The 15,158-nt window shown below is 35.9% G+C and overlaps 2 long non-coding RNA genes across 2 annotated transcripts; both read left to right on the top strand.

Annotated features, from left to right (window-relative positions):
- Positions 1–3,667: 3,667 nt before the first annotated feature.
- LOC141614830 (uncharacterized) lies at positions 3,668–7,892 on the top strand. Its single transcript, XR_012529395.1, has 4 exons — positions 3,668–3,799; positions 3,899–3,966; positions 6,207–6,292; positions 7,656–7,892. It is a non-coding gene; the product is annotated as an uncharacterized LOC141614830 (long non-coding RNA).
- Positions 7,893–11,839: 3,947 nt separating this feature from the next.
- On the top strand, positions 11,840–13,232 carry LOC141614829 (uncharacterized). Its single transcript, XR_012529394.1, has 3 exons — positions 11,840–11,926; positions 12,026–12,093; positions 13,150–13,232. It is a non-coding gene; the product is annotated as an uncharacterized LOC141614829 (long non-coding RNA).
- The last annotated feature ends 1,926 nt before the right edge of the window (positions 13,233–15,158 follow it).

The following is a 15,158-nucleotide window of genomic DNA, read 5'->3' as shown; positions in this document are numbered from 1 at the left end:
TCCTGTCATTTACCTGTTGAAATAGAGTGTAAGTCTTGGTGGGCCATTCGTGAGTTAAATTATAATCCTAAGTTGTGTGGTGAGAATTGTTTGTTGCAACTAGATGAGCTGGAAGAGTTTAGGCTAAATGCCTATGATAGCTCCCGCATTTACAAAGAGAAAACGAAGAGATGGCACGACAAAAGGATCATACCTCGAGAATTCCATGTCGGGCAGAAGGTGTTGTTGTTTAATGCCTGACTATGTCTATTGCCTGGTAAGCTGAAGTCCAGGTGGATGCCCTTATATAGTGACTGATGTCACCAAATTTGGGTCCGTTGAATTAGAGAATTCCGAAGGAGAAAGATTTTAGGTGAATGGCCAATATGTGAAGCATTACTATGATGCAAATGATGTGGTTGGCAAGGTCGAAGTTATCTACTTCGACAATCCAGATGAGCCAGATAAATGAAGTCAAAAAGGTCGTGCGAGACCTCTTAAACCTGCGCTATCCGGGAGGCAACCCGACCTGTAATTTGTTGTACTTTTGATAAAACTTTTAGCTGTTTTTGTGTGCTTTAGTTGTTGGTTTTCTGAACTTTAAACTGAAAGTTTGAGCTTGTTTGGTTAGTTCCGTAGTCTGTGTGTTGCGTTTTTGCAGGAATCTAACGAGAATAACTCAATCGAGTACCTTATTTACTCGATCGAATGTTTTTGCTTCCCATTTTACTCGATCGAGCATCTCCTTTCTTCGATCGAGTACCTGCAAAAGAGGGCAGCTCGATCGAATGCACTACTTCCTCGATCGAGCACTTCTGCTGCCCCAAACCACTCGATCGCATGTCCTATTCCTCGATCGAGTTTTGCTACTATATGCCTCATGTTTTGTGGTTATTACATGGCTGTTTCCGACCTCCCATTGTTCTGGCTTGTTTGGGGAGGTCGTTAGTTTACGTCATCTTGTAAGTTTTCCGCAATTCCTTCTTCCTTTCTCTTCAGTTTGCATTTCCTTTCCTTATTTTTGGTACAATGAAGGCATTGTACAGTTTGGTTTGGGGAGGGTATACATCCATATCTATGTCTGCATATAATTTTATTGCATTTCAGTTTGCACGTTTTTTTCCGCATGCATTGTTGTTTTATTTCAAAAATATTGTAAAATTTCGAAAAATTTCATGTTTACTTTTGCATTTAGGTTGAGTCGGAACGATGGAACTTTTATGCTACTTTGAGTCTTTTACCTTTGCCTTGCATATTCTTAACATTCTTGTTGGCATGGTAATGTGCATAATTACGAGTTTTTGGTTTGAACTTATCTGAACGAATAGACTTGACTCTCTTATTGGCAAGCTACATATACATTCTAAGATTTAGAGCTTGATAAACTGGTGACATTCATGACCAGTTCCATATAGGATATGAGTAGTGCTCTCTGTAAGACATGTAACATCAATTTGCACTTGCATGACACTCTTTTCTTGGTATCTGTATGCATTCGGTTTGCGGTGGTGACACATGTGGAGAGGTAACTTACAATCCTTATTTTATTACTACCCATAAACTTCACATTAGCCAAATTTGTCTTTTGAACCCTTAACTACATCCAATTTTAGCCTACCCTGTCAAGCTAGTTGCGTGGTTATTGTGGGTATGCTTTTATCCATGTCAGATTTGGTTCGCTTCGAAAGATCTGAAGTTGGTAGTGAATGGAGAAGAAGAAAAGTGAAATGAAAACAAAGAAAATGAAAAAAAAAAAGAAATGAAAAAGAAATTTGAATGAATGAAAAATGATGAAAAGAAAAAATCATATGGAAAAGGATTGTTGATAATACCCCCATGCTTATCATTATTTCCTACGGGGAGTCTTTTGTTGATGTGAGTGATGTTTTGCCACAATAGCACTGTTCTATATCTCGTATCGAGTAGTGAAGCGGAATGTGATAATTATTTGGTTTTGGTTGTACTAGCTTGGCTTTACCTCCACTTATCCAAATCTATTTTGCCCCTTCTTACCCAATTACCTTACCTCACATTATATGTAAGTCCTCGGCGTGTCTCTTGGTCCTTATTGGTTGGAATGCATATGTACGGTCGGTAGAAATCGGTTTCATGTCAGCTGCATGCATGTTCTTATAGGTCGAGTTAGGTGAGCGTCTTTACTTCTTTCTATCTCATACATTTATACTCACCTTGTGCTTGATTTATGTGATGAGCGACCCGTGAGAGTCCGATATATTTGAGTCTTGCAAGGTCGATGGTTCAATATTTTAAAGCATTGATTTAACTCGTTTACACTTACCTTTCGCCACTTTGTTGGTTGTTGCATTAAATTGGCTTCGGTGGACAATTTGTAGCTGATAAGTTGGTCCCGTTCTATTAGTTGTGTTTAGTCTCATTCATAGTTTGCTTGGGGACAAGCAAAGGTTTGGTTTGGGGAGGTTAGATGCGTGCATTTTATTTATGGTTTTTTACCCTACATTTGCACGCATTTCTGTGCTATTTATGTAGTGATTAGCTACAAATGCCCCCGAATAGTCTACTTTGGTCTATCTTGTATTAATTGCAGAAATGAGCCGGAAGGAGCATAATCGAGCCTAAACTTGTCCCGTTTGCATGGATTTTGGAGAGGGGAGAATCGGAGCTTGGAATCTTTCACTTAGAGATGTGTGAAGTGGCTTTGGAAGGTGTTCAAGAGTTCATCCATGCTAATACAGCTGGATCGACCAAGTTGGCTGCTGAAACTGGTCGATCAAATGCTTTATGCTGCTGAAGATCCTCGATCGAGTTTTTACTAAACTCAATCGAGAGAGGGTGTTTTCTGGTTCCTCGATCGAGCACTTAATGTTCTTGATCGAGATGTTTGGTTTGATTTTTCCTCGATCGAGTGATTTTATTCCGCTCAATCGAGTAAATTCTGCCGTAGGGGTATTTTACGCAAAGATATTTTATTTCCTATCTTGAGAATAAATAGGATGACGGCAGTAGAACAAAGGGATCTGTAACACCCCGTATTTTATTAAGTTGGATAAAATTCTTTTAATTGCTATTTTGAATTTAATTACATCATTTAACGATTTATATATATATGCTTAGCTAATTAATTAATTTCATTATAAATCGATACGTTAATTTTAATAATCATTAATAAGTTTATTTAAAGTTAGTTCGGGTTTATTTATTTAATAATTTCCGTTTCTTTACGAGTCCTTATGAAAGTTGTTTTAAGTGAACCCGAGATGGATTTTGGGAACAAAACCGTCCAATTAGCTATTTTGAGCTTATTTCACTAAAATAGCAATTTTTATTAATATCCGTTAGTTTTGTAAAAATCACTAATAATTCCGATTCAAGCTGATATTGTATTATTTACGTTAACTAGCTGAGTTTATTTTATTTTCACTCATTAAATTTACTTATTATTAATTCCGTTTTATTAATGAAACTTTTACTAAAAACCGATTTTATTAACTCGAGACGGTTTTAAAAACGAGCGAAATTTCTTAACGATGAAGAAACGTACGTATAATTAGTAGCTAGCAAGCAAGCTGGTGTCTCATTATTATTATTATTATTATTATTATTATTATTATTATTATTATTATTATTATTATTATTATTATTATTACTAACCTACCGTCCCCACCCCCTTCACTTTCCCTTTCCCTTCCTCTTTTCGAACTCACCAGCAACAACAACAATCAACAGATCCCAAATCACCATTTTTCCGTCGACATTCAACCTCAGATCCCGGCCCATTTCTCAACCAAATTCGATAATTTTTGTACCATTCGCTTCCCCTTTCCTTCCTCCTCCTTTTAAGGTAAGAAAGTCTCCTTTTTGTAGTGGTTTCGTCTTTCGCCGTCTTATAAAAGTGTCGTCTTTTAGCTTCTTTATTCCGTTTTCCTGTCCTTTTATGAAGGATTCGAAGACCCGGGGTGAGGCTCGTGCCTTGTGGACCATTTATTCGAAGAATAAGGAGCGTTTAAGGTAACGGTGATGGGATTACTTGACAAATGTCGAAATTTCCATTCTATGTGTCGTTTTATAGTCTTTTGTTTGATAAAGTTTGACCCTTTATGTTTTTCTCATTTGTATGATAATTTTCCATCTCAAAATAATGTTTGAATTAGACTGTTTTTATGCGCTTTTCATTAGTTTGGTTTAGTACGATTTGTGTGGTCTTCGGGACTGATTTAAGATGTAAATTGGGAGTGTTTGGTGGCCAATATGAAACGGCTTACTTCTCTGTTTTGAGAGGTGGGATAAGGGCGATATTACTTAAGTTGTAAACATGGTTATGGATTGATTTAATATATGAGGCAAGTTGGTAATGAAGAGAGATTGGTAGGTACGTATACTTGTGAAATTGAATATAGGACATGGGGCTCGTGTATACAGCAAGCAAGTGTAAACAAAGTTTCAGAGACTTAGATTCATCTCCATTTGTGAGTAAAGCTATATTGGAGTATATTTGATTGTTACTTGTTCGATTATTGGGATTGAGACGATAAATTTTATTTGACTTTGATTTATGGAAATCGGAAATTTGGTAACTGGTGTATCTATTACTTTTGTATTGTGTCTAATTGTAAAAGGGGGCTGTGAGATAGTCTTATACTTGGTTTTGGTCATTGTTTGGTTGGTGGTTTGAGCCAACTTTCTTATTTCCGTCTGAAAACTGAGCTGATATGGGCTGTGTGGTGACGGGTGTAGGGCCGTTCAATGACTCCTTTTAGTCGTGGGTAGAGAGTTGAGATTGAATTAATTTTTGGGATGAGAGTGACTGATGTATCACTTTCATATATACTTTTATAGCTCCCTTTACATCATATTTCATACCGTTTCGTGCCTATTATATCATTTATATGCTTTATTTCAATGAATTGTCGATACTGCCGCTATTTTATGTTTTGATGCAGAAATGACTCGTTATGAGTATGATCAAGCTAAGATTAGCATGGCGGAGATGGCATAGACGAATACACGAAGCATGGCACGGGAAACGAGGAATCATGAAGACTGGAAGTCAAAGAAGAGAAGAAGGAACCTGTGAGCTAGTTCCTCGATCGAGTCACTGCTGACTCGATCGAGCACCTCTGACTCGATCGAGTCACCTCTGACTCGATCGAGGATCCTTTCTGACGGATTTATTTCCGGAATTTCCTAAAACGTTAATCTTTTGTTATAAATTAAAGACTCGTGTTTTATTGTTGGATTACGATATATTTTGCTGAGAATTGCTGGAAAACTCTCTTAAGAACCCTAATCTCCCTTTTGTATGGTACTAATCTTTCCCCATTAATTTAAGCATTGTTTTTATGTTCTTCAATTATTGTTTTATACTTGCAATCATGTCTTCATCTTTAATCATATTTGTTGTTGTTATTATAGTCATGAGTAGCTAATCCCCTCATCTAGGATGAAGGGGATCTAGGTTAATTAAAAGGGAAAGACAGTTAATTGCTATTGATATCATTAAAGTTGTTGTTTGGTTGTTGTAATTCTTCTAGTTAATCACTTGAGGCCTGAGTTATTAATTAGTGTAGCGAATCGATCCTATCGCCGACCGGGTTAGAATTGATATAGGCTGCGACAACCAAATAGAGAGTATCTAATCATAGCGACCGCATATTAGAATCGATCTAAAGGGCATAATGGAGTCGACCGATCTTATGACCTTAAACAACTTGATAGATTTAGTAATTGATTGATAATCCCCGATTGATTGACCTAGTGAACCTAATTCCTAGACTTTTAATATTATTGTTATTCATCATTTATTTACATTGCAATTAGTTTGTTAGAATCAACTCAAAACAAAACCCCCGAAATTGGTTACTTCTAGACAGTTTAAATACTCTTAGACTAGCTTTCACCGCCTCCCTGTGGATTCGATACCTGTCTTATCACTAGCTATTCTTGTTAGTCCTGAGATAGTTTTACTTTGATTTGGTAATACGACTTTAGCCACATCAGTGACTTTTATAAGGTTGGCCTAGCAGCGGCCTGGCCGTGGCCTGCTGTAGCCTGGCCGTGGCCTGTTGTAGCCTAGCTGTGGCCTAGGCAGTGGCCTGGCCGTGGCCTGGCTAAGTCGCGAGTTTGGGCCGTATCTATAAATTGTTTTGACGCTAGTTTGGTTTATTTAAAATATAATTAAATTAATTTTCGTCTCATATTTTTATATAAAGATAATTCGTTAATATCGTCCTTTCACATAATTATTTTAGGTGGCTCATATGTGGTTGAAGATGAAGAGTAATTTTGGGTTTTAGAAGCTTTCTCAAGTTATTACTTGTCTCTTTGCTAGCGTAAGGTAACTATTCCGAGTTACTCGACGAATTAATGTCACATTAGTAGTAAAAATTATGTTAATGGTAAAAATTAAGTTTATATTAGTAGTTGCACATGTTAGGATAGATTATAAAATAAAATTGTAATGAATAGGCTCAAAATAAATTTTATAGTGCTAATTGTAATGTTTTGTTGATTGTCCGAAAATCGAGCCTTAGTCCCTTTGATCGATTCGATGTCGATCAATTGAGTGATTGGTCACCGCAATTTAAACTGCACTGTCGCAGGGCTGGGGTTGCGGGTAAAAATTCGGTTGGATGAAATTTTATATGAATTGGATAATCGGCCTTTTTCTTGTTTTAGGCCATTTATCAAGTTTTTAGTCACATGTATAGTTGGTTGAATTTAATAGTTTCTTATATTGTAAAAACGGCCCTAGATTCCCTGAAACCTTTAATATTGTTGGATTGTTCTGCTGAATAGACATTTATATAGCCTTTCACATGATAGAATGTTAGCATTTATGTTGGTAAGTTGGACTCTTTGCTCTTATGGTTAAGTGGGTGTCTTACTTGTCTTGTGTGGTGTGGGCTAAAGTATTCAAGCTGGGACTAGCTGGGACTAGGTCCTAGGTGAGTGTTTCGGCCTTCATCATAGATAGGTTTTTATAGTCTCTGACGAGTATATGTTCACTGCTTAATAGCCTTTGTGTTCCTGACTAGTGGATTTATATCCAAGTTGGGGCATGACCTCGTTACTTATTTTGTTAGTAAGTGGTCAGCTTAAGTACTAGCCAACCCTTTGGTGGACTCCTTAGGGTACTCACTTTGTTTTAAAAAAATTGTGGGTCTTGGGTGCGGTGGTGTGTATCCGCATGTCTAGGTCTGCGCAGATTTTAGGCTAGGGTTGTGTTGTGTCTTGGCCATGTTTTATTAATATTAACCGCTGAGCCAAGATACCGGTTCGATTACCTTCCCTACCTCGTGGTATAGACTCGAGTTACAGAGTGACTATTGACGGTGCTAAGAACTTATGCCTGTCTTTGATATATTGCCCTTTCTTGTTTGATGATTCTATGAATCATAGAAGGTGAGATGCAAGCCGGCTATGGTTGATAGAGTTTGGATTCCTGGTTGTTATATGATTCACATGATAGTGTAGTATGAGTCGGTCTAGTATTCGCATGCTAGGACTATGTTTTGTTATATTGTTGTTCACATGATAAGCACGAATGTCTAGCATCTATATGCTAAGGCATTGTGTGATTCATATTCATATTCTTATGTTTACATGTTATATTAATTATGACATTTCGTGGCTGGGAGAACTCGGAGTTACTCCCCACTGACTGTGGCTTTCGTATTTGTATAAAATGCGAATGACAGATAGGTGATGCATATATGGGGTACATGGACGAGCTAGCGAGCAAAGTAACCTTGGGACCTAGACTGGTTTTATTTCATTGTGACCCTTAAACCCTTTTTATGTCACATACATTTTAGGGACATATGTCTCCCTTCCTCATATTTGGTTTGTATAACTTTGTTTCGCGACTTTAGCGATGTTTCATTCATGAGATTTATTTTGGACCATGCATGTTTGACACCTTCCCTTTTGGATATCTTTATAACAGGTTCAGGTTTTAAAAATTACAGGTTTTTACCCAATTGAACCTATTACAAACATATCCTGTCAGTTTTTCTGTAGAATTACGTGTTTACTTTTCCGCAATATTTGAGGGTGTCACAGTTGGTATCAGAGCATATTTGCTCCCGACGCACGTTTGTGCACCCTACTATAAATAACTTGACCTTAAAATAATAAACTTGAGAGATGGGTAGATTTAGGACCTTATGTTGTAGTCTCTTTGTGTTTGCTCTTTGTTAGGTACTAACCTGTTTGTTGAATGTCATTTAATAATTGTTGCGTTCTTGGATCAATGACCGTGAGCTTATCTATAGCTAATAGAGTTATTACCCTTATTAAAAAAAAAAAAAAAAAAATTGAACTAAAGGTTTTGAAAATATTTTAATGTTTTTCACTGGTTTTAACGTCAATTAGTGTTAAAGCTTGTTATTGGAGACGTCTGATAATTAGTTTTATCATTTGTTGGTGTAAAAATGTATTTTTATGTCTTTGAATTGGAATATTGATGTTCTTGAGTGATCGCCAAGAGTATCTCCGTTCCATTGAAAGGACACTTATATTTTCCAAAGATCAAGATTTAGTGCCTATTGCTGAGGATTGAAGATTTGTTCAACCTTTGAAGAATGCTTCTACTTCCTTGAAGATGTTTCTCGTTCTTTTTTGTATCTCGCCTTATTCTTAATCTCTTGGTGCTTATCCTCCTTCTAAACTCCCTTCTGTTTTACTTTATAAGCTAAGCTTGTACTCCTAACTTGTCTTTTGTTCCTTGCTTATCCTCCCTTAACGCCATATGATAGTACTCTTTCTTGTGAGGAATGTTGACCTGGGTTGGAAAATTCGACTTTTGAGGAGATTGTTTGTGTCTGACCCTTAACCCTGGCTTTGAGAAGTCGTGATGTTAGAAAGACTTAGGTAAGGTGATGAGACATACTTAGTGATTCTTATACCTAGTTCCTTGACAAAGTAAGTATAATCGATTGGTGGATTCTTTGTGTTAAGAGTGAGTTGCCTATGTTACTAAAATTATAGAACTTGGCTTTGTTGTTTATGTTTGGGATTTGAAAGCTTAGTAGGTTGAGCGTTGTTACCTTAGGAGTAAAACATGGAGTAAAGTTTATGACGTGATTTTGGAAAGAGATACCTTTAGGATGTTAGATTGTATAAAAGAACTTTTGAACTTGGATTTTTGATTGATGGTTTACCATCTTTAGGAGCTCATAGTTGACACTAGTTGGATATGGGTATAGCGTTGTTAGGAGCTTTGACCTTGACCTCATGGAGGTGGTTAGTAGATGTTTGAGGATTTGAAGTGGTGAAATCACACTTATAGTGAAGTACCTTGTTTCATGGAATAGCTTAAGATGATGTAACATAAGTGTTTTGAGGAAACCCTTGGGAGTGATGTTATTTGGGATTCAAGTACTTGGCGTTCCCTTCTTGTCTAATTCCCTTCTTCTTCGACCATAAGTGTTACCGTTCATACCTCCTTTCCTCGCTTCATCTTGCTCCTCCTTTAAGTTTGACATTCGTATCTTGTGAAACTCTATCTTTAACATCCTTGTAATTTTGACTTCAATTTTTACCCTATGAAAGTCATTATAGCTCTTTTGTTGGTTAAGCTTGAACCCTCTTAGCATACTTGTATCTATGATGCCTAACTTACTTTTCATTTCACACAATTTCTAAATATTTCAAACTACTATTTTTGGTTCGTTGTTAAAAATTTATGTTACCATTACAAAATTTTCCCCACTTGTATAGATTTGGAAAATGAAAATTCGATTAAATTCTCTAATTGTTGTTTGAGTATAGACTTCTTTATCATGATTTTAATCGCTAAACTCGAGATTTCTTTAAATTTTATCCAATTTCTACTAACCTTGATCTATTTATGACTTCTTTGTCAAAGTTTAATATTATATTTCCGGAATTTAACTCCCCTTTTAGTTTAAAGGTGAAACCTTTATTTCCATTTTGGCTTATGCAAAAGAAAATTTGGGTGGACTACCTTTTCTTTGGATTTTAACGTTAATCGGACGTTATTAGAGACGTTTAATAGCTTGTTCTACTCTTGTCGGCGAGTGATTTTCGGTTTTAAATTGGTCTCTGACTTGGAAAGTTAGCGTTCTTGTGTGCGCGACAAGAGCATTTCCGTTCCATGAATGAGACTTATATTTTTGAAAACTCTTCATTAATGTTTTTGAAGGTATTTTGATTTTTGATTTATACAAATGATTTGCCTTTTGACCTTATCTTTGATTTGGAATGTGATGTTCTTGAATGCGCAACGAGAGCACTTCCGTTCCTTTGATGAGAATCTGGTTCTGTCGGAAAATTTTATTTGAAACTTTTGAAAGAATTTTGATTCTTACGATAAGTGACCTTTTAAATGTTTTGGTTACCGATTCCAATTCCAGTTTTATTTATATAACTTTTCATTTATACTTTCAAGTTTCGAGGACGAAACTTTTTAAAAGATGGGGTGATTGTAACACCCCGTATTTTATTAAGTTGGATAAAATTCTTTTAATTGCTATTTTGAATTTAATTACATCATTTAACGATTTATATATATATGCTTAGCTAATTAATTAATTTCATCATAAATCGATACGTTAATTTTAATAATCATTAATAAGTTTATTTAAAGTTAGTTCGGGTTTATTTATTTAATAATTTCCGTTTCTTTACGAGTCCTTATGAAAGTTGTTTTAAGTGAACCCGAGATGGATTTTGGGAACAAAACCGTCCAATTAGCTATTTTGAGCTTATTTCACTAAAATAGCAATTTTTATTAATATCCGTTAGTTTTGTAAAAATCGCTAATAATTCCGATTCAAGCTGATATTGTATTATTTACGTTAACTAGCTGAGTTTATTTTATTTTCACTCATTAAATTTACTTATTATTAATTCCGTTTTATTACTGAAACTTTTACTAAAAACCGATTTTATTAACTCGAGACGGTTTTAAAAACGAGCGAAATTTCTTAACGATGAAGAAACGTACGTATAATTAGTAGCTAGCAAGCAAGCTGGTGTCTCATTATTATTATTATTATTATTATTATTATTATTATTATTATTATTATTATTATTATTATTATTATTATTATTATTATTATTATTATTATTATTATTATTATTATTATTATTATTATTATTATTATTATTATTATTATTATTATTATTATTATTACTAACCTACCGTCCCCACCCCCTTCACTTTCCCTTTCCCTTCCTCTTTTCGAACTCACCAGCAATCAATGTTGTTAGGATCGGGATTATACTTTGAATCGATGGGGAGGGTAGGATCGAATCGGTAGAATCGGATCGTAGAATCGTAAGATTCTAAAAATTCACTAAATATAGTTTTTTATTTGGTAAAAATATATAATTGAAGAGCAAAACACTTATTTATACACAAAATATTGATAATTAATAAGTTTAGTATCATTTCTTTTCTTTTTGGTCTAACGAAGCGCGCACATAGTCGCATTACAATAGAGGGGAATGGGGATTCGAACCTGGGACTTATTGTCCACAATACCTCCGTCTTAACCACTAGACTAAGACATCCTCGGTATAAGTTTAGTATCATTTCATGAACATGTTTCTACAAATTACATGAAATTTGGATTTTACGATGTTATTATATAAAAATATATTTTAATATGTTTACTATGGAGTCGGATCGTAGGATCGTAAGATCGTAGAATCGTATTATGATCCTACCTCTAGAAAATTTCGAATAGATAGGATCGTAAGATTTTAAAAACATGATAGAATCGTAGGATCCGGGATCGGTCAAACATTTTTGGATCGTAAAATCGTAGAATCATAGGATCGAATCGGGATTCTGACAACATTGCCAGCAACAACAACAATCAACAGATCCTAAATCACCATTTTTCCGTCGACATTCAACCTCAGATCCCAGCCCATTTCTCAACCAAATTCGATAATTTTTGTACCATTCGCTTCCCCTTTCCTTCCTCCTCCTTTTAAGGTTAGAAAGTCTCCTTTTTGTAGTGGTTTCGTCTTTCGCCGTCTTATAAAAGTGTCGTCTTTTAGCTTCTTTATTCCGTTTTCCTGCCCTTTTATGAAGGATTCGAAGACCCGGGGTGAGGCTCGTGCCTTGTGGACCATTTATTCGAAGAATAAGGAGCGTTTAAGGTAAGGGTGATGGGATTACTCGACAAATGTCGAAATTTCCATTCTATGTGTCGTTTTATAGTCTTTTGTTTGATAAAGTTTGACCCTTTATGTTTTTCTCATTTGTATGATAATTTTCCATCTCAAAATAATGTTTGAATTAGACTGTTTTTATGCGCTTTTCATTAGTTTGGTTTAGTACGATTTGTGTGGTCTTCGGGACTGATTTAAGATGTAAATTGGGAGTGTTTGGTGGCCAATATGAAACGGCTTACTTCTCTGTTTTGAGAGGTGGGATAAGGGCAATATTACTTAAGTTGTAAACATGGTTATGGATTGATTTAATATATGAGGCAAGTTGGTAATGAAGAGAGATTGGTAGGTACGTATACTTGTGAAATTGAATATAGGACATGGTGCTCGTGTATACAGCAAGCAAGTGTAAACAAAGTTTCAGAGACTTAGATTCATCTCCATTTGTGAGTAAAGCTATATTGGAGTATATTTGATTGTTACTTGTTCGATTATTGGGATTGAGACGATAAATTTTATTTGACTTTGATCTATGGAAATCGGAAATTTGGTAACTGGTGTATCTGTTACTTTTGTATTGTGTCTAATTGTAAAAGGGGGCTGTGAGATAGTCTTATACTTGGTTTTGGTCATTGTTTGGTTGGTGGTTTAAGCCAACTTTCTTATTTCCGTCTGAAAACTGAGCTGATATGGGCTGTGTGGTGACGGGTGTAGGGTCGTTCAATGACTCATTTTAGTCGTGGGTAGAGAGTTGAGATTGAATTAATTTTTGGGACGAGAGTGACTTTTATAAGGTTGGCCTAGCAGCGGCCTGGCCGTGGCCTGCTGTAGCCTGGCCGTGGCCTGTTGTAGCCTAGCTGTGGCCTAGGCAGTGGCCTGGCCGTGGCCTAGGCAGTGGTCTGGCTAAGTCGCGAGTTTGGGCCGTATCTATAAATTGTTTTGACGCTAGTTTGGTTTATTTAAAATATAATTAAATTAATTTCCGTCTCATATTTTTATATAAAGATAATTCGTTAATATCGTCCTTTCACATAATTATTTTAGGTGGCTCATATGTGGTTGAAGATGAAGAGTAATTTTGGGTTTTAGAAGCTTTCTCAAGTTATTACTTGTCTCTTTGCTAGCGTACGGTAACTATTCCGAGTTACTCGACGAATTAATGTCACATTAGTAGTAAAAATTATGTTAATGGTAAAAATTAAGTTTATATTAGTAGTTGCACATGTTAGGATAGATTATAAAATAAAATTGTAATGAATAGGCTCAAAATAAATTTTATAGTGCTAATTGTAATGTTTTGTTGATTGTGCCGAAAACTGAGCCTTAGTCCCTTTGACTGATTCGATGTCAGTCAATTGAGTGATTGGTCAGCCGCAATTTAACCCGTACCTGTCGCAGGGCTGGGGTTGCGGGTAAAAATTCGGTTGGATGAAATTTTATATGAATTGGATAATCGGCCTTTTTCTTGTTTTAGGCCATTTATCAAGTTTTTAGTCACATGTATAGTTGGTTGAATTTAATAGTTTCTTATATTGTAAAAACGGCCCTAGATTCCCTGAAACCTTTAATATTGTTGGATTGTTCTGCTGAATAGACATTTATATAGCCTTTCACATGATAGAATGTTAGCATTTATGTTGGTAAGTTGGACTCTTTGCTCTTATGGTTAAGTGGGTGTCTTACTTGTCTTGTGTGGTGTGGGCTAAAGTATTCAAGCTGGGACTAGCTGGGACTAGGTCCTAGGTGAGTGTTTCGGCCTTCATCATAGATAGGTCTTTATAGTCTCTGACGAGTATATGTTCACTGCTTAATAGCCTTTGTGTTCCTGACTAGTGGATTTATATCCAAGTTGGGGCATGACCTCGTTACTTATTTTGTTAGTAAGTGGTCAGCTTAAGTACTAGCCAACCCTTTGGTGGACTCCTTAGGGTACTCACTTTGTTTTAAAAATTGTGGGTCTTGGGTGCGGTGGTGTGTATCCGCATGTCTAGGTCTGCGCAGATTTTAGGCTAGGGTTGTGTTGTGTCTTGGCCATGTTTTATTAATATTAACCGCTGAGCCAAGATACCGGTTCGATTACCTTCCCTACCTCGTGGTATAGACTCGAGTTACAGAGTGACTATTGACGGTGCTAAGAACTTATGCCTGTCTTTGATATATTGCCCTTTCTTGTTTGATGATTCTATGAATCATAGAAGGTGAGATGCAAGCCGGCTATGGTTGATAGAGTTTGGATTCCTGGTTGTTATATGATTCACATGATAGTGTAGTATGAGTCGGTCTAGTATTCGCATGCTAGGACTATGTTTTGTTATATTGTTGTTCACATGATAAGCACGATTGTCTAGCATCTATATGCTAAGGCATTGTGTGATTCGTATTCATATTCTTATGTTTACATGTTATATTAATTATGACATTTCGTGGCTGGGAGAACTCGGAGTTACTCCCCACTGACTGTGGCTTTCGTATTTGTATAAAATGCGAATGACAGGTAGGTGATGCATATATGGGGTACATGGACGAGCTAGCGAGCAAAGTAACCTTGGGACCTAGACTGGTTTTATTTCATTGTGACCCTTAAACCCTTTTTATGTCACATACATTTTAGGGACATATGTCTCCCTTCCTCATATTTGGTTTGTATAACTTTGTTTCGCGACTTTAGCGATGTTTTATTCATGAGATTTATTTTGGACCTTGCATGTTTGACACCTTCCCTTTTGGATATCTTTATAACAGGTTCAGGTTTTAAAAATTACAGGTTTTTACCCAATTGAACCTATTACAAACATATCCTGTCAGTTTTTCTGTAGAATTACGTGTTTACTTTTCCGCAATATTTGAGGGTGTCACAGATCACTTCTTTTACCTTTAATTATTGGATCTAAAAACTTCTTCTTCTTCTTCCCTTTTCTCTTATCCTTCTTTACTCCCTAGACCTAATTACTCCATTGCTACTCTCTTGTATTCGGTATTTCTACTCCTTTCGATTAATTATTATTGCAATTTCGTTCTTGTTTTCATCTTTGCTTTTGGTTTCTCTTTCTCTT

This window comes from Silene latifolia, chromosome 11 (assembly GCF_048544455.1).
Source record: "Silene latifolia isolate original U9 population chromosome 11, ASM4854445v1, whole genome shotgun sequence".
In the NCBI taxonomy this organism is placed as follows: domain Eukaryota; kingdom Viridiplantae; phylum Streptophyta; class Magnoliopsida; order Caryophyllales; family Caryophyllaceae; genus Silene; species Silene latifolia.
Note: the sequence above shows the minus strand (reverse complement) of the source record. Positions and strands in the feature narration are given on the sequence as shown.